General features: G+C 40.2%; 1 protein-coding gene across 1 annotated transcript in view; it reads right to left on the minus strand.

The window, feature by feature from the left end:
* The window catches only part of LOC137334633 (protein O-mannosyl-transferase TMTC2-like), a 127,224-nt gene that overhangs the window by 105,282 nt on the left and 573 nt on the right, over window positions 1-21,369 (minus strand). The window lies entirely within an intron of this gene.

Below are 21,369 nucleotides of genomic sequence, written 5' to 3' on the forward strand. Positions count from 1 at the left end.
CGGTGAATGTCAGGAGACTGTGCCAATTTATCCATATTTATTGCTGTCTGAGGATTCTTACGCCTCCAACATAGGAGTAAAAAGCAAGAGGTCAGAGAAGATGACAAATGTAACTGTTAAAAGATCATTAATGATAAACACATGCAGCATTTCACAGCTGCAAAGTCACTCTGAAAAGTATGGTACACCAGATCAGACCTGAAGTTAGTGAGCTTAACAAAGGGCAAGATCTTGAAGTATTACCATAGCAATGAGAGAATGAAACATACAGAGACGTCTTCTGTCTGAGAGCACGGGTACAGTTACCATTGCTGGGTATATTGCAGGGGATAGGGCGGCCGGGAGTCCAGAGGGCATAGGAATCCCATGATTTGCAACAGGATACAGAAAGCAAAGTGGATCTTCATCAATACCAGGAATGTCCTTTGCAATCATCACTTTGAGCTTAGTGCTTTCAGAGGCATCACTTACTGTCGCTTGGATTATGTGATGGCACCAAACCATCACGGACATGAGTGCCAAATAGCTGCTCCTGTGCCAATCAACTTATGCCATTGCTGAAGGGCATCTCAAGACACCCACTGATCCGTGTGGGCATCTATGACATTTTGGAATCCTTCCATCTTGGTTGTCTGTAACATTCTCCAAGTGAGATGAAGCCGGCCATTATTATACTTAGGAGTTAGAGCCCCAAAGATTCCTGCTAGTTTTACTTTCAAACATAAGAACAATGGAGGATTGAAACATATGATTTCATCCATGGAAATTACTTCCTGCAGAATTTTCTTTTTCCCATCATATCATGTCTAATGCAATTTGCATGATCTTGCTTTTTTAACTTCTCATAACCTCACTTGCTAGAACTTTGCTAATGTTACTCTGTGTCAATACAACACTTTTTCATAGAAATCTTTTATTACTTTCCTTCATATGCATAAATATCATGGGCGAACTGCTTTGCAGTAATCACCTTTAAGCCTGGGACCTTCTTCTGGTCCCCCTGCCAGGTTTTTGAAGTGGTGGAGACAGCATTGACCATATTTGTAACATCTTGCCATATTTCTTGCTATCTTTCTATGCCAGCATGCTCCCCCTGCCCCCTTAATCAAAAATGTTTGCATCGCTCCATTACTTGAAAAACTTTGTTGCTAAATTGTCTTTGCTCTGCTCGCATTCATACATTTTCTCCAAGTATTTAACACTCCGCAACTGGATTATCAAACTTTGACACTTACGTGGTTAAGTGGTTTGGTAGCTGCCTGAGAGGTGTCAAAGGATCATTATTGAAGTTTGTCATGCTTGGCTGCCACTTTTTTGTTGCTGTTATTAAAATCACATTCTCAAAAATTATACATTTGAAAGGCACGCTTTCCTGCAATTTCATTAGTAATTCATGGATTTTGAAAAAAAACATGATTTTTCTCCCAGTTTTGTGTGAAAAGAGGAATTTTGGGCTCTGTATGTTTCTGCATAAGACTATTGGTACTATACAAGACAGGATGGATTTTTAAAACTTAATTACCAGGATTACAATTATATTAAAATGAGCTTAGTTATGACCTTTTTACTTGCCCTCTTTAGAATATTTATATTTTATACACTATAGCTTTTCTTTTCTAGCCAACCAGGATCAATGTTATTGTGCTTGAGGCATAGAGAGACATGCAATACCGATTAGTTAAGATTCAGGCAGTAATCTAAACTGACAATCTAGGAATGAGGGATTATTTAGCAAATGTAGCTCATTTGTTTGAATTCATTTGTGCTGTATTGCAGAAATTAAAATTAATTTTGAGCAGCATTGAACAGAAAACTGTACTGTCTTTAGCCACTGATTATGTGGAATTTTTCCATCAGTGACACTATCCTATGTACATCATTCATTTTAGGATCCACATTTCCATGATTAGAAAGTTGTCCTGCTTTACCTGGAATGATGTTTGCTGACTCCCATATCTACAGTACCCTATCAGTGGTTCCCCACACGAGAGTAACACATGCACTGCATCACAAGCCTCCTTATGCTGTAGTTTTTCAATCTTCACTTAAATAAATGTCTTACAGCATCCTCAATATAACAATAACTACTGTTGCTTGATAGGCTTAACAATCTTTCAAGGCTTTGATTCCTACTGAGCATCATTAGGCTGGCTTATGATTCAGGAGTGTTTGAAATTATTTTTCTATTCCAGATGATTCAGAAAATGCCCGTAGGCAAGGAGATGGCAGGGGTAGCACGCCATCCAATGGCCAGCTGCTATTCTCGGTCAAACTCAGGCACAGAACAGATGTGGTAGTGAGTTCAGCAGATCGGTCCCTGTACAGAGCATTTCCTAGGGAAATAGGAATGTGCACCCACAACTCAAAGCTAGCTTTGTTCTAATATGGTAGAACATCTTAAAAAATACAAAGTTTTAAAAAAGCTACTTTTTTTTGCATAGTTGTACACTGAATTCAACATTTTTGTCCACGCCTCCAAATCCATCCATACCCTCGCCCATTCTTACCTTTGCAACTTCCTCCATACCTACATTCCAGCCCAAGCCCTTCGGGTTTTCAATTCTGGCCTCCTGTTCATTCCGCCTCCTTCCCTCGCCCCTCCCTTGACACTCTTCCATCAACAGGAAAGCCTTCAGTCACCTTAACCCTACTCTCTGGAAATCATCCTTAAATCTCTTTGCCTTGGCCCTTGGTCTAATCCCATCTGGAGCATTGCATTCAGCTTTGAGCACTGAACCATAGGAAAGGTATATTAGCCTTGTAGGGGGTACAGCACAGAGTCACCAGAATGATACCAGGGCTTAAAAGGTTAGAGTATGAGATCAGGTTGCATCAATTTGGCTCGTATTTCCTTGAGTTTAGAGGTGATCCAATTGAGGTCTTTAAGAAGATAAAGGGATTCAATAGGGTAGATACAGAGAAACAATTTCATCTGGTGGAGGAATCCAGAACAAGGGGTCATAATCTCAAAATTAGAGCTAGGCCATTTAGGAGTGAAATCAGGAAGCACTTTTTCACACAAAGGGTAGTGGAAATCTGGAACTTGCTTCTCCAAAAGGCAGTGAATGGTGGGTTAATTGAAATTTTCAAGACTGGGATCAATAGATTTTTGTTAGGTAAGGGTATTAAGGGAAATGGAGCAAAGGAGCGAAAATTGAATTGAAGTACAGATCAGCCATGATCTAATTCAATGAAGGAACAGGCTCAAGTGACTGAACGGCCTACTCCTGTTCCTATGCTATTTTTTTCCTGCCTTTAAAAGCCTCCACAGAGCCTATATTTTCAACTTTGTTTTCAGTCAGCTTGCCTTAACTATTCTGCTACTGCTCAGTGCATTCTCTCCTCTGTAAAGCGCACAGTACATTTTATTGCATTAAAGATGCTTTATAAATCAATGATGGACATGGCTTCACACCTGGACTATCCGCTCTTTTAAAGGTGTGTACCAGACCCTATTCAAATGCTTCAATAGAATGTGATAGATACAACCCTTTGATAGACCAGATTTCACATTTTCCATTTAATTGCGCACTCCATTTACTTTACAGAGCCTCAAGCATGAGAACAATTGTTCCTAAAAATGAATTTCAGTCACTGGGCTGAGCATTATATCATGCTGAACAGACTCATTAATAGATACCGCCATGACACAGTTGCCATATAAAATAGCTGTAGACTGCAGAAAAATTCTCTCATTCTCTTTCTCTTAGCTTAGTGGACTCCACCAGAATGTAATTTGTCCCAATGATCTAGTACTTTATGAAAAATGAGATTAAATAAATCCTCTCAAATGAACAGTTAGCAGCTCAGCGTGTGCAATGATGCCAATTTGAGTTAGTAATCTGCTGACTGAACTCAGGCTCACAATACACTAAAAGTTACTCTTGTTACAGTTTCCACATAAGCAAATGGAGTGATTTTTGAGCATTTTTTTTAAAGTACAAATTTTTAAAAATACAATATAGTTATAATAAATTCTGAGAAGTAATGGATTCCTTATTAAAACACAATATTCTCAGATCTGAGAAGTTAATTATTATTACTATTTAGTGTATGCACTGAGATGTTACTTACAAGGGTAGATGGTGATGCAATGTTTTGAGGTACCAAAACACAGTGTTTTGGAGAGACCCTAGATTCACCCTGACAATGAGCTCAAATCTCATCCAGGCCATCTGACAGACGCAGTAAGGTGTTTCACAGAGCAGTTTAAATGAGTTGGGTAGAGTTGATCATAAAATAGGTTTACGTAGTCCATAGAAGGAACTAGCCTGATGAACTGAACCACCTTTTTCATTCCATGCTTCCTTACATAGGCCAGAAATGGCTGTTAGTGAATAGTGAATGAACACTTAACATGCATATATGTCATTTCTCTCTTCGTTATTTTAACAGAGGCACTAACCCATTTAATCTAAATGGATTAATGGCTGCATTAAAATAACTTACAGAATAACATCATATAAACAGATTAAGTGCGAATATCATGATCAGTAATTTCTAACTTCACTACCTGAAAATCAAAGAATAAATAAATAAAATGGTTATCAGAGCTATTAAATCACAATCTCAAATGACAGAGATGATTTATATTGCTGTCTTATATTATATACTGTATGAGCTATTGGCCTCTGGCTGTATGACTTGTGAGAAGAAGAGTAACTTTGAATTGAACCAGTCTTGGAAACTAAACAAGAGGAATGTTTGCCAATAACCTCCCAAAGAGATCCATCACATGCACTGCAGATATTCCACTTTGCTGCAATGAGTATTCAAGGGCATGCATTTTCTAAAAAAAAGTCAATTATTCTGTCAGTAGCCTTTTGAAAGAAGGGCTTCAAATGAAGACCCACCCTACTGTTCTGTCAAACCGCAGCCTCTCCAATCTGCAGATGGCAGGTTCGAGAAAATGGTGCCCTTTAAAGAATCAGACAATGCAATCATTTGATTTCGTCAGAAGCCCGATTTTTGATTGTGAAATCAGCAGGACCTGACTATAAAGGAACAAGCAGATTTGTTTTGACAGCTTTATGTAAAATGATGTGAAAATATTCATAAAACCCAAGCGTCATTTATTTCATTCATGCAAAATGATACCCACAATTAGCAACTCCCCTGCCTTCACAGAAATGGAATAAACGCAGGCATTCACAAATAAAACAATCTTTGAAACCATAAGAGTATAATTTCCCTCCAGCACATCAATGCCCAATTTAAACTACCGAGCATCCTCATTGTGGTACTTGCAACATTAATCTCTAATCAAAGGCTATGTAGGAAGAACAGAGGTTTTTCTGATAGTTTCTTTGAGAGAACTTCCAAAACCAATACAGAACACCCCAAAGACTGTATCTAAAATTGGGGAAAAAAATCACAAAGAACTTTAGGCAGTTACTGTCTAGACACCATATGGGATTGTAGTCTTAATGCTATGATGAGCACTTTCCATGGAAACGATTACAACTGTACACTTCATGTATATACTTCATATACAAGACACTAACTATAATAATATACTGCAAAATTATTTAAAAAGCTAGTTATAACATAACCCAGATTTGCATGTTACTACAAAGATGTAACTATTGCAAAATTTAGTTATGTAGCCATTTTAAGAAGAAACAATCAATGTTACATGTGACTAGTAAAAATGTAGTAAGCTCCAGGTTACCCTAATACTAGAGAGATAGTATGAGGAACTCCCTAGTCATATTCATAGCAATTATAGATTGAGGATGCTTAAATGCAGAAATCTTGAAGATGGATGATCGTACAGACAAATTCCTGATGAATGGGGGAAATCGAATTTTACAGATGTAATCCGTAGTAACAAAATAATTTCTCGCCATAATTAATCTTAATTTTAGATAGAAGAAAATCCCCTCTAGATGTTGATGTTGTCACTGTCCTGTCTGCCAATGGCATGTCCCTTAATCGAATAGGTGAGGCTGCTGCTCAACGTAACAGTACTAGGTCCAAAGTGTGCCTCATGCCTAACATAAAGCTCTCCAAATGACAAGACGAATGGGTAAGGTCAGTGGTGAAATTATGGATGCTCAAGTCGAACACAACATAGCTGGACTGTAGCTAAATAAATATATAAGGCAAAGTCTGCAGTTACTGAGTTTACTGTACATTTCGTTTTCTATGTTTTGTTACATTTGTTATCATTCTAATGTGTTAAATTAGAGGTAGTTAATTAATTATGTATATAGTTTTGTTTTGGCTCTGCTGTAATTTGCACTCTCTTTCATATCTGCATGAATTTTGCTCAATGGTCCACATTAAATTACCCAATTCAACTCCCTGGTTCAAGAAAGTAATCAAGTAACCAGCCTGGTGGCACATTGCATTAGCACACTGATATGGTGCTCCACAGAATGGAGGCATATAACTTTTATCTTTTTTTTTATTCGTTCATGGGATGTGGGCGTCACTGGCGAGGTTGGCATTTATTGCCCATCCCTAATTGACCTTCTCAAGGGCAATCAGGGATGGGCAATAAATGCCGGCCTCGCCAGCGACGCCCACTTCCAATGAACGAATATTTTAAAAAATCTTGTGATGGTTTATGAAAGGATTTCTCAATCTCAGCCAGGCTGTCTGGAGTGGTACCAAGCAGAGATATGGGATTCTCCAGAGGTGCAGGAGAACAACTGGAAAGTGAGCCAATGTTCTTCCACATATCTTATTGGGCAATTTACGAGTAGCTTTGGCCACCTGTCCACCTCTTGGCTAAACGTGTGTAATATCAAGGATTCAAATGACATGGAAGAAAGATACATACAAAATATAGAGGATGGAGAGAATGTAGAACTTTGTGATTTAGGTTTTTTTTGAAAACATGTTTAAGATGTGTTGACATTTTTAATCAAAGTTTGTCAGTTGATATTTAGTCTCAGGTTCTTGCAAATTTTTTGCTTATTAGTTGCTTACATGAGGAATGATATCCATGTTAAAAACATTGCTTTATTACAAAATATGTTGAGGCATTCCTTTTTGATACTGATAAAACTAAACTCCTTAATGATACTTAAATTGGTACAGATTCAGCAGTGTGGAAACCAAACCACCATTTCCTCTCTGTAGATATGAAGAGGGACAGCTAATAGGTGTGTGATATAATACGAGTGGATCGGCTACTTAACATACAAATTATTATGCAATCGGCAGAAGTGCTGAGAAATGTCACTGCAGATTATATGTAAGTCTTTCTTTACTCAATATATTGTTCTACATTTAAACCTTAGTGTGGATAGTCCCTTCAGAAGAAGCAGAGGAATGCCCCACACGCAATTTTATTTTTGTGACCTTGTGAGATGTGGAACCATGCTGCAACAACACTTTCATTGCACAAATCAAGTATTAGGGGGAGATTTTGATTCCCTCCACCTGATGATATCAAGATGGTGCCAGAGTTAAAATGGAGGTGGTGGACTTAACATCCTGTTCCTGCTCCTCCGTCATTTTCCTGGGGGTTTCTGCTGGATGGCCCAAGCATCCATCAGAAGTAGGTGGGCGCCTCAGGAATCTATGCAAATCGGGGTCCTATGATGTATGTCCCTGAGTAAAACCTGGTGGTACAGCAGAAGGGGCAGGGAAGGTAAGTGTTAAAATTATTTTTGTGGGGCCAGGAGGAGCAGCAGTGCTCCTCCGGGCTCCACATGAATAATGTGGGATGCTACCTGCTCAGGATGCCCCTTCCCCGTGTTTGCAACATCAACCCCTGGCCTTCCTGCCGGTGAGCAGCAACGCAACGCCTATCTGGGGTGGGCAGCTTGCCAGTGACATCTTAATGAGGTTCAGCCCTCAAAACGGACCAGACCTCGCGCCCGAGGAATCGGGTAGCTGGCCTGCCCCTTCCACCGGTCAACTACCTGATCGTTGGAATCCAGCCTTTCTTATCCAATGTAGCAATGTTCAGTATTAATAATAATTTTAAAGTGAATTGACAGCCTCTGTTTAGATTCTATAGATGCATTTAAGGGGAAGCTAGATAAGTAGATGAGGGAGAAATGAATAGAAGGATATGGTGATAGGGTGAGCTGAAGTAAGGTGGGAGGTGGCTCGTATGGAGCATAAACACCGGCATAGACCTGTTGGGACGAATGCCAGTTTCTGTGCTGTAAAATTCGATGTAATTCGAAAATCTCAGTTTTAGCACCAAAATGCTTTAAAAATGACTTTTGAATTTTACATCACCGTCAAATGAAACTATCCTTGGCCAATTAACTCTGATGGTACAAGGCTGAGAAACTAAAGTTCCACCTATTCTACGTGCACCAGGCTGTGCACATGGGTCGGTTACATTAGGCACCTTTCTCCTTCTGCATTCAACCCTCTTTACCCTCATCCTTTTAGCCCCATTATATTATACATGTGGTGAGTATGAAATTAAATCAGAAACAATGCCTTCATATACAAGTTTTACCATTAAACATCCAAAGAATTCTCCTTTAAGTTTGCCCAACAGTACAAATAGAATTTTGTTTAGTTATTTTACTTCAAAAGCATTCTATAAAACCAGCAGACACTTTATTTTCCTCCACTAAACACTTTCATCTCCACCACAACATGTAGCATCATGATGTCATTATGCTGCAGAATACAAGGTTCAAAACAATTTTTTGAATATCTGCTTTATCCACATGACTGAATGATAGCCACAGTATTGAAGATCGGGAATATTGTTGCTGTCATTGGAGGATCAATTTCAGGTGAGGACATTTTCTTCACATTTTTCCCCAGTTAAAGATGCTTCAGTAACTCAGTTCATGGAGTGAATAGTTACACGTTGAAGCTATATCATCCACAGCACTTTACTCCAGTTCCACTATGCTTGATTTGTGCAGTCATCAGCTGCAAAATGCAAACCAGGTAGGAGCAAACATAAAGTAAATAGCAATGCAAGGTAATAATGACATTTTAAAGTGTAATAATAGCAAAACGTCACCTTTTATTTCATGTGAGCAGTTCCTATTTCCATTGTTCAAATTGAGAGCCTCATCACCATAAATTCCTTACCACTCTATTGTTTTTATGCACGAGCCTTTCAGCATTTCAAAACTGTTTCCATATCTCCAATAAAAGAGACAAAAAGACTTCCGGAATTTCTTTAACTTTGACAACTGTGTAAAAGTAGATACAGGAAAGTCCGATCTATTTAGCCCCGAATTAGCCTTTATCATGCTCTTCCCAACCCTGTAGTACAGTATTCATCATTTTGTAAATCTGGATGGTGCGACTGGCTGTTAAGGGTATAAGTGAAACCAGTTTGAGCATCCTCAATCCAAATATTTGTGACTACAAGCTCACTACGAATAGGCAATAAATTGGCTGTCTCTCTGAAGGGGCATTTATACTCCAACTTTAACATTGCTGTGATGCTAAAGTTGAAATGTAAACACAGGGCCAAATCAGTATCTGATTCCCCAGAATACTTGGGACCTGAAACTGAACCTCCCAGTAGGTCATGGGTTCACACCTGAAGCACACGTCCCTTCCCTCAGTGAAAATAAGGTCTCGATCAGTTTGGATTTCCCAGCTCCAATTTCTTCCCACATGCAGCACTGGGACATTTTGATGGCATTGCATCATAACGTAAATTGATGTTTAAGATCCCTCCGCTAAATACTGCAGTTTGTTTTCCAAGTTATTCTTTTGCATAGAATGATCTATCCGCAGAACAAAAGTAAATGAATCCGCTGTTATGCTTTTTTCACTGCAGCTCTATCTGCCAGCTCTGCCATTACTGTCCAAAGTGTTGATATTACTTTAGCATTCTTATACCTCCTAATTCATAAGTTCAGATTGGGAATTGTGTTGGGCTGTCTGAGACCGTGTAAATTAGTTCCCAAACCACAGCAAACTAGAAAGGGATGTGCTCTAAGAAGCTTTAGTGCCGTGTAACTGTATCCCGAGAGAGAGACTGCAAGAATGTACAGTCTGGGAAATTAGAAGATTTACACTTATGCAGTAAGGGTTCTTTCTGGAGGTGGGGTTCAGGTGCATTACTGGAGCAGGGTAGAAAGAAACTTAGTTTTCCATATATCTGGGCTATACCCTTCCAACTTAAATTCCACCCTTCATGTTTCGGATCCACCCGTGATTACAGATATCTCCATGATATTCAGCGTTCCTCGAATCACTGCTCTCACCGCTTCCTGAGATCCATGCTCAACGCCACACGCTGCCGCATGCACGCTCTCGACCTCTCTCTTCAGCAGCACCGACTCACTCTTTTTCCAGAGCTGTCCTGGTCCGCAATTCTATTTCATCCTTCACCTCATCCAGCGCTTTAACAAAAAACTTTTTGTCTTCCTTTCAGGTGTCAAGGACTGCAAGCTTCAACAATTCTTAGATACTAACGCCCCTCTTGATCCTTCTTCCCCTTCGCTTTCCTCTGGTCCCATCCCTCCCTCCAATCTCACCCTTTGGCGTGTTTTCACTATCCCCTCTGACCTTCCCCTCTCTGACCCTGAATGATCAGTCCTCAGCAAAGGCCTTAGCTTCATCCCCTTACACCCCCACCTCAAATGAATTTCGAGCTCGACACGAAGCGGAGCTCTTCTTCCGTCGCCTTCGCCTCCGCGCCCACTTCTTTGGCCAGGAGTCTTCTCCCTGCACAGCGGACCCTTTCTCCCGTCTTCAGAATTCTCGTTCCACCTGGACCCCTTCCTCTGGCCTCTTACCCTCTCTTGATCTTTTCATTGCGAACTGCCGTGTGACATTGGCCATTTAAATTTCTCTACTTCCCTCACTCACTCTAACCTACTTCCCTCTGATCTCGCAGCATTCCGTTCTCTCAGGTCCAACCCTGACATTGTCATTAAACCTGCCAACAAGGGCGGCGCTGTTGTTGTGTGGTGAACAGACAGAACCTTGCGGAGGCTGAATACCAACTCCGACACCTCCTCCTACCTCCCCCTGGCCCAAGACCCTGCTGCCGAACATCAAGCCATAGGTTCCCAGACCACCACTAACTGCATCTCTTCTGGAGATCTTTTCTCCATGCCCTCCAACGTCATAGTCCCCCAACCCCGCTCAGCCCGCTTCTACCTCCTTCCCAAGATCCATAAACAGGACTGCCTTGGGAGACCTATCGTTTCAGCCTGTTCTTGCCCCACGGAATTAATTGCCTCCTATTTTTTCTCCCCTTGTCCAGTCTCTTCCAACCTACATCCATGACTCCTCTGATACCCTCCATCACTTCAACAGTTTCAAGTTCCCCGGCCCTAACTGTCTCCTTTTCACCAGGGATGTGCAGTCCCTCTACACCTCCATCCCCCACCAGGACGGCCTGTGGGCCCTCCGCTTCTTCCTTGAACGGCGGCCCAACCAGTCCCCATCCACCACCACCCTCCCCCACCTGGCTGAACTTGTTCTTACGTTGAAAAACTTCTCCTTTGACTCCACTCAATTCCTGCAAATAAAAGGTGTCGCTATGGGAACCTGTATGGGTCCCAGCTATGCATGCCTTTTTGGGGGATATGTGGAACATTCCTTGTTCCAGTCCCTCTCAGGTCCCCTCCCTCACCTCTTTTTCTGGTTCTTTGATAACTGTATCTGTGCTGTTTCCTGTTCTTGCCCCGAACTAGAAAATTTCATCAACTTTGCTTCCAATTTCCACCTTTCCCTTCCTTCACATGGTCCATCTCCGACTCTTCCCTTCCCGTTATTTAAAAAGGGTAGTAGGCAGAAGGCTGGAAATTATAGGCCAGTTAGCTTAACATCTGTGGTGGGTAAAATTTTGGAGTCTATTATTAAGGAGACAGTAACGGAACATTTAGATAAGCATAATTTAATAGGACAAAGTCAGCATGGCTTTATGAAGGGGAAGTCATGTCTGACAAATTTGCTTGAGTTCTTCGAGGATATAACGTATAGGGTGGATAAAGGGGAACCAGTGGACGTAGTGTATTTAGACTTCCAGAAGGCATTCGACAAGGTGCCACATAAAAGATTATTACTTAAGATAAAAAATCACGGGATTGGGGGTAATATTCTGGCATGGGTGGAGGATTGGTTATCGAACAGGAAGCAGAGAGTTGGGATAAATGGTTCATTTTCGGACTGGCAACCAGTAACCAGTGGTGTTCCACAGGGGTCGGTGCTGGGTCCCCAACTCTTTACAATCTATATTAACGATTTGGAGGAGGGGACCGAGTGCAACATATCAAAATTTGCAGATGATACAAAGATGGGAGGGAAAGTAGAGAGTGAGGAGGACATAAAAAACCTGCAAGGGGATATAGACAGGCTGGGTGAGTGGGCGGAGATTTGGCAGATGCAATATAATATTGGAAAATGTGAGGTTATGCACTTTGGCAGGAAAAATCAGAGAGCAAGTTATTTTCTTAATGGCGAGAGACTGGAAAGTACTGCAGTACAAAGGGATCTGGGGGTCCTAGTGCAAGAAAATCAAAAAGTTGGTATGCAGGTGCAGCAGGTGATCAAGAAAGCCAACGGAATGTTGGCTTTTATTGCTAGGGGGATAGAATATAAAAACAAGGAGGTATTGCTGCAGTTATATAAGGTATTGGTGAGACCGCACCTGGAATACTGCATACAGTTTTGGTCTCCATACTTAAGAAAAGACATACTTGCTCTCGAGGCAGTACAAAGAAGGTTCACTCGGTTAATCCCGGGGATGAGGGGGCGGACATATGAGGAGAGGTTGAGTAGATTGGGACTCTACTCATTGGAGTTCAGAAGAATGAGAGGCGATCTTATTGAAACATATAAGATTGTGAAGGGTCTTGATCGGGTGGATGCAGTAAGGATGTTCCCAAAGATGGGTGAAACTAGAACTAGGGGGCATAATCTTAGAATAAGGGGCTGCTCTTTCAAAACTGAGATGAGGAGAAACTTCTTCACTCAGAGGGTGGTCGGTCTGTGGAATTTGCTGCCCCAGGAAGCTGTGGAAGCTACATCATTAGATAAATTTAAAACAGAAATAGACAGTTTCCTAGAAGTAAAGGGAATTAGGGGTTATGGGGAGCGGGCAGGAAATTGGACATGAAGCTGAGTTCGGATCGGTCAATGCCCTGTGGGTGGCGGAGAGGGCCCAGGGGCTATGTGGCCGGGTCCTGCTCCGACTTCTTGTGTTCTTTAGATTTGTGGTTGGGATCAGATCAGCCATGATCTTATTGAATGGCGGAGCAGGCTCGAGGGGCCGATTGGCCTACTCCTGCTCCAATTTCTTATGTTCTTATGTTCTTATGTTCTTCCCTTCGTCGACTTCTCTATCTCCATTTCTGAGGATAGGCTGTCAACTAATATCTATTATAAACCTACCGACTCCCACAGCTACATTGATTACACTTTCTCCCACCCCGCTTCCTGTAAGGACTCTATTCCCTTCTCCCAGTTTCTCCGTCTCATCTGTTCTGATGATACCAGCTTCCACACCAGTGCTTCCGATATATCTTCCTTTTTGCTCAACCAAGGAGTCCCCTCCACTGTAGTTGACAGGGCCCTCGATCGTGTCCTTCCTATTTCCCGCGCTTCTGCCTTCACCCCTTCCCTTCCCTCCCAGGACCATGATAGGGTCCTCCTTGTCCTCACCTTCCACCCCACCAGCCTCCACATTCAACGTATCATCCTCTGCCATTTCCACCACCTCCAGCGCGATCCCACCACCAAACACATCTTCCCCTCCCTTTTCAGCATTCCAAAGGGATCGCTCCCTCCGCGACACCCTGGTCCACTCTTCCATCACCCCCTACACCTGCTCTCCTCCCCACAGCACCTTCCTGTGCGAGCACAGGAGATGCAACACCTGCCCCTTCACCTCCTCTCTTCCCACTGTCCAGGGCCCCAAACAATCCTTCCAGGTGAAACAGCAGTTTACTTGTACTTCTTTCAATTTAGTATACTGTATCCGCTGCACACAATGCGGTCTCCTCTACACTGGGGAGACCAAACGCAGACTGGGTGATCGCTTTGCTGAACACCTCTGCTCTGTCCACAAGGGTGACCCTGACCTGCCGGTCGCTTGCCATTTTAGTTCCCCTTCCCACTCCTACTTTGACCTCTCTGTCCTCGGCCTCTTACACTGTTCCAATGAAGCTCCATGTAAACTCGAGGAACAGCACCTCATCTTTTGTTTAGGTACTTTATAACCTTCCGGACTCAACATTGATTTCAATAACTTCAGATCATAACCACTGCCCCCATTTTTTTGGTCAGCTAATGCTGGTAATGGTTCTGCTGCTGCCATTTACAGCTACTCCTGATCAATCTTTTGTTTCTTAACCTGTCCCACTACCACCTTCCCTGCCTTGCACCACCATCCCTTTTGTCATTTAATTACTCCCGCCCTCTACCCTATCACAGACCTTCCCTTTTGTTCTCTCCTCCCCTCCTGTCCCTCCCTCCCCCCCCCTTTCCCTGGCTTTGTACTTGCTCAAAAACTTTAACTCTTTTAACATCTTCCAGTTCTGACAAAAGATCTTCGACCCGAAACGTTAACTCTGTTTCTTTCTCCATAGATGCTGCCTGACTTACTAAGCATTTTCTGTTTTTATTTCAGATTTCCAGCATCCGCAGTATTTTGCTTCTGATCTGAGATTGCTTCATCCTGATGCTGGATGCAAAGTGGTGAGGTAGGGGGGTGTGGAATCATTGCATTTCCCAGCACTGACATCCCTCACCTTGATGAGCGCACAATAAAGTTAATCTGTGGCCCAGTGAATTACAAAGATTATCTGAATGTAAATTGGTTCTTGACCGAAAGAACTATTGTCATGCTAATTTACCGTTTTGTCAATAACTCACATAGTGCAAACTCGAGTGTTTTCTTAGCTACAAATTTGGCAGTTGTATAAACCGTATCCTGTTAAGATTAGACATGAGAAAAAAATATTCTGTTCTCAACAAGTGGGATTCAGCACATAATCTATTATTGTGCAAGGATAATTGAGCACAATAACCAAACATGCACTTGAACCCTTGAGTTGATAACTGTCCAGTTCTTTGCAGCGCCACCATGCTATTGTATCTCCTTCACTCCGTTCTACTGTTTTAAAAGCAATTGCAAGTTGATTCTATTCCAGAATCTAGACGTTCCACATGGGAACATCAGTTAAAATCATTAGGTCTGGGAAGAACAGCTGAGAACAAGTGGACTCTTCCCAGTTGTCTTCCTCTATAACTTGAGTGCAATAATTATAATCAGGGCCACTACTTTACAATGACTGGATAAATCAAATTCCCTTTTGTTACATAGATTCTGGGATTTTTAAGTGGTGTTTTGGGGGCAGCATTCCACGATTCCATCCATTGATTTATAGTGATTGAATAAATCAAATTCTGTTTTTATTATATGGGATTCCAAAAATTTAACCAGTGTTTTGGGGATTGCATTCCACAATTTTGTGCATTTTTCCATGAAAACTGCAAAGCAGTAGCCTTGATTATTAGTGAAAGAGATTTACTGTAGCTTTGTTGTAAAGCTGTGTTGAAATATAATTATATATTTAAACTGAACATCTTTACTCAAATTATTTGAAGCCATTGTTTTTCAAACCCAAACACATATATGTGGTGTTGAAAGAGATAATAAAAGATTTACACACATTTTGACTCAGATAGTTGTTCCTTTTTAACAATTTATAGTTTATTTCTGTCTTTCAGACATGCCCAATACTAGATCTCTTTCTAGCTAGTATAAATAAACTTTAGGTCTTCAAACAGCTTAACACTCTGACAGTGCACATAACTTGCTGGGTTCCGTCTTTTACCAGCCTTGCTCAATGATGTTACCATACCAACTTTTAATACATATGTGCTTCCTGATTAGTAATGGCACTGTAAAAAGGAAAATATTTTTTTGTGCTGGTTTATAATTTCTTAAATGGATTATTTCTGTTGTAATTTCATTAACTCTCAAAAACGATCGCTTAAGAAGAATTTGGGGTTAAAAAAATTGCAGAACCCCTTGTATTAAAAATTGAGTTTTTAGTTATAACCATCACGCCAGCTATTTTTAAACAGTTAAGAACAATTTCTAGTTTAGTGAGAAGAAAGACTTATGTGAGATGCATGACCTTTTCCTAGCATATTTTGGCAGTGGAGTGTAGCTACTGTCAAGAACTTGCAACATACTAAACTGTTTCTTCAACCATGAAAGTTGCTCATTGGGCACAACAGCAAACAGGAACTCTGGATAAGCTACAGCTGATTAAGTATTAAATGTTCCTAACCTCCCAAGATTTGCTCATCTTGCATTTGATTGGGTAATTTTAAAAGGAAATAACGTACTGGCTTTGATGTTTATTTGCATTAAATATGGGAAAAGATGTTGTAATCATTTTAGCATGACTTCACCAGTGTCTGGGAAGCCGGAAAGGAAACAGTGTTATAAACAGAAGGGAAACAGAGAAAAATAACACAAGACTTTCTAATCATATCAGCAAATTTACTGCATGTAATACCAGAGCTGATGGGAATTTTGATAAAGCACCCATCTGGCTTCAGATAGGTGGCTGAAATATTTGACTCAAAACACCGAGGTTACTGTCAAAGTGTCTGATCTAGAAGAAATGCAGTAAATCATTTAATGCAAGATTTCAAAAACCTGTTGTTTGTGAATAACAGAAAATTGCATTAGCACGTTATAATTCCCCAACCAATTATTGTACAGTTTACTGGATATTTGTAAAATGTTAACATCTCCAAATCTCAACTTTAAAACTCAAATTATAGTAACTAAATATGACATCACATTTAATTACAAAGGAAAAAACTTCAGAAAAATGTTGAGGTGTTTTACGTCATTATAATGCACCATCTTAGAAATATTATCCCTTGGTGCTATTAGTTAACAATTTCAATTATTACAGATTAACAAACATCACAGGGAACCCTGCTTAAAATGTATTTGCAAATGACTGGAGTTATCTTGCTCTACACAATGCAAATGTGTTCACAATGGGGTGACCTGCTAATGATTGCTTATTAGTTGAATTCAAAAGCCTACTTTAATCTGCTACTCTATGTTGAGCTCAGACCCAAACACTGGAAATTAATTTGCTGCAGTGTTAGACTGCTCGATAAACATCTCAACTATAATTCCAGTTTAAAGTTAGCGCAGGTGCAAATTCATTCAAATCAGGCTGCTGTGCTGTCTAATCTAAACTGTCATTCCATGCTAGCCACATTCTTAACTGTAGTTTGCAATCATACAGACAGCTTGATACTAAATGTATGTCCTGGTCCAAATGTCTGAGTTATTTGATTAATTTCATAACTACTAATCTGAAATAAATTCAATCTGCCCCTGTTGATGGGCAAAAAATATTAAAGATAAAAATTAAGAGTTGAAGAGGTTGAAGCATCACCATCAGTTTACTTTAATTATTTACAAGGTCTCTCCAAACTGTCCCCAAATAAACCTTCTCAACATAACTTCCTAAATAGTTAGACTTTTGGGGAGGGAAGTGTAATTTTTTTTACCAAAATTACAAATAAAGCACTGTTCAAGATATGTAATGTTTGCACCTTCAGTTACATTGTTATTATGTTCTAATTATATTCAAGAACTGAATTTATAAATGTATTTGATGGGAGTTAAATTTAGCTTCTACACCTCATAGATTGGAACTTCCAGCAGAATCTGGATTCAGAAATCAGGGATAGTTTTTGAATGGTGGTATGAAATAAATATATAATTCACTACTTTATAAAGTCTTACTTAAGTAGGAGCTAACTGTAGCTCAGCACAAGAAGATTACAGGAGCTATTGTTTATGAGCAACAACAGTTAGTTGTCAGACTCCCCTTAACTTTCAAGCAGCAATGTATCTAAAACATTGTTCACAGCATTATGTAAATAAGGTTTTGCAGACTTGAACACATAGTGGCAAACAATGAAATTCTGGGAAGAATTGGTCTGTTTTCAACTCAAGAGATAGGGCACACGATCGATTGTTGTACAAGACTTGCACGCTTAATCCACAAGTTGAGAGAGACCAGTTCTTCCCATAACAGAGATCATATTGGATGACTATCGGGAAAACACAATTGAGGGCTTCAGATTACATCACAATAGGAATAAAGCCTTGGCAATTCATCAGTGCCAGTATACTACCATTTTTGTATAGATACAAAGGGTTTCTGATGTACATCAGTGTGAAAGCAGCAGTGTAATTCCCAACAGTGAAGTTCCAATCTGACTCTTGGGAACAATGAAAATCCAAGGAACGAGACATGGTCATCTCATGTTGGTTGGGCTACGCACTAGATATAACATAACTTCAATCCAGTGAAACGCAACATTTTAAAAATGCCCAAGATATCCATTGAATCACCTGGGAATGTTTCAAATTTAGCCACTGCCATCTGCTCTCTCGTGACATTAAAAAATTAGCTATCTGGAGAATAAAGATCTGAGCATGTGCACCATGGTATTCTCCATGCATGATACCATTAACCCATGAAGAACAACACTGTATGTACATTCTAGGATGCACAGCATGCAAAAGTGAAAGACAAATGATCATGTGTACGTAGCAGAACAAGAATTCCATTATGAATGCAAAGCTGCTTTGTCACTGAGCTCAATGTGAGGCTTGGGAGATGCAGCTGATAGCATAACTTCAATATGCTAGATGCACATTGCATTATAGCAATACTAGCCTTTATATAATGGCACCTTATTCAAAGAGTAGGGGAGTTCTCCCAATGTTCTGGCCGACATTTATCCCTCAAGCAACGCCTAAAAGTGATGAACTGGACATTTATTTAATTGCTGTTTGTGGGACCATGCTGTGCACGAATAGGCTGCCGCATTTCCTACAACAGTGGCTACACTTCAAAAATACTTCATTGGCTGTAAAGTACTTTGGGACATCCTGAGATTGGGAAAGGCACTATATAAATGCAAATACTTTCTTTATGTCCATCTGCCGAACCCTGAGCCAACATTACAGTTCTATTTCATTGAGAACCATCTAATATTTATTTATATGTTGTAAATAGTATTTATTTTTATATAAAATACACTTTTTATGATACACTGACAGTGACTAATTGCTTTGGCATTCCAGGTGTCTTAATAAATGTTATGCTGTGCGATGCAAGACTGCACTTTTATGAAGGAAACATCACAGATAATCATTTGGAATAATATTAAACCAGTGAATTATGATGAAATTCTTGCAATGCTACACATCACATAATCATTTATCTCTTTCACTTTTGCATGCTAGAACACTATTGGTAACACCCATGAACAAAACCATAGCAATCAAACATGGGTGAAAAAAAAATCCAGTGCATTGTTTTGTAATCATTCTCCCTGGAAAAACTAGTCTGAGGGCTGGGTGTACAAATAATTGTTATACGATATGCCAATTATAACAGTAAATTGGCACACCCAAGTCATCAAGTTGAGAATAGACTAGTTCTTACTGGAAGTAATTATAATATTACCTTCACTTTTTTCTTTCTACTGCTTGAAGAGGTCTATTAAATATCACCTTGAGGACAACATTCTACTTTCAAGTTATTTAAATAGCTTTCACAATCTGAAGGAATATTCTAAGAGACAGCCCTACACTTAACTTTCCCTTGATTACTGGTTGAAAAATATAATCCAAAAATATCTAAAGCTTCCCCCCAACCCAAACAAAACTCTTCTTGAGGTGTCTGGTCTCTTGATCTGAGCAGCCATCTCGAATATAACTTCTGAGAATAGATACAGAAAACAAAGCATTCAACATTTAGTCCAAACTTCCAGTACCCTGCTTTCCCTGCTGCTTATTCAAAGCAATATTCAGCAGGAGGTACTGACAGTAAAGGCTAAGTGACAAAACATCATGGTCCTGAAATGACTCCATGGGATACCGGCATACAAACTCTTAACTATTCCTTTGAAATTCTTTTCTCTTGTTATTTTAGTGGAGCTGTTAACCCATTTATTTCAAATGAGTTAATTTATTTGAAATGGGTTAGTTTATTCTAAATGCGTTAACGCCGCCACTGAAGTAGCAGGGATTTCAGACGAACGTTAAGCTGATATATTGGTATCCCACGGGGTAATTTCGGGACCCATATTTCTGCACCTTGTCGCTGAGAAGTTGGCAAAAGGCCAACAATTTTCCTTGTGTTTTTTTTCCACGCATTATATTTTAATTAGACACGAAAATGTATTTTTCAGACCAACTGTGCCGGGTGAGGCCATTATATGGCGTTATCCTGAACTGCTGTCTTAAAACACACGTGCTTATTGTTGTACTTGCGAAGGACAGGTCAACAACAGGAGGAATCTCCTGAGCTGACATTTCTGTTCTTCATATTTGCCCTTTGAAGGATTCTTGCGCAGATCTAACGGGTCTTATTGGTTTACTCTTACTAATTTAAAGATACACGGTTTCTACGTATCTAACGGTGCACAGCAGATAAACACATAATTTCAACGTATTTCCAATCACTCAGGATGCACCCCTCCCCCTCAAAAAAAATCTCACTGTTGGACAATGGTCTTTTCTTGGCAAGGGAGGCTGATTTACTTTATTATTCAACGTGACAAAATGAACCTGTCAAAGCCCACGCACTTTCAATGAGACTCACTGATAATCAGTCTTTTTAAAAAGGTTGAAACCTTTCTCTAAGCACCTCACTGTAAATGAAGCAAACACGCTTCAGTAAGAAGCAGTCTGCGTCGCTCGTTGTTGGCAATGGTCTCACTTTTGGCAGCTCCGAACCAAATCATTTTTCTGAAGAGCCGAAACACAGAAAAATATCACTAAGCGATTGAATATCAGCTTTTAATAGAACACTTCAAGCCTTGCAACACCGACCTCAGCCTTAAACCATCAGAATAATCGGGTGGCCCTCTGATGAAAACCGATCAAGTCAATGTACCGTCAGTTCTAGGACGGTTTGATTTAAATGAAGCATGAAAACCCCAGACAGTGAAGTTTATCCAGGCGTGATTGTCCTCATATATTCCAATTATGCAGCCACTAAATGGTAATCAGATTAAGTCACCGGAAACTGAATTAAACTAAAGATTCACAATAGCGGGGACGCTTTTAATCAATTTGTAACAATGCTGAGCTTCAAAACACTGCGGTTTTCACCAAAGGAACACCAGCAAAACTGCTAGATTTTATAGAAGGCTTCACAGTTTCTTAGACAACACAGCTGACACATTTTTCCCCTCGCGATCGCAATGCATTTTTAAAAATAGAGGAATTACTTTCATTTAAAACAATAAAACAACGCTGACAAGCATGCGGATTTCAGTTATTATTAATGCACAGTGAAAGAAAAATCGCCTTGTGACTCTAGCAGCTACAATTATTGCCGAAAGGTGGGAGAATTGGGACTATTTTGCTAGGACCCAGTGCAATTTTATTTCTAA

This window comes from Heptranchias perlo, chromosome 18 (assembly GCF_035084215.1).
Source record: "Heptranchias perlo isolate sHepPer1 chromosome 18, sHepPer1.hap1, whole genome shotgun sequence".
Classification (NCBI taxonomy): Eukaryota; Metazoa; Chordata; class Chondrichthyes; order Hexanchiformes; family Hexanchidae; genus Heptranchias; species Heptranchias perlo.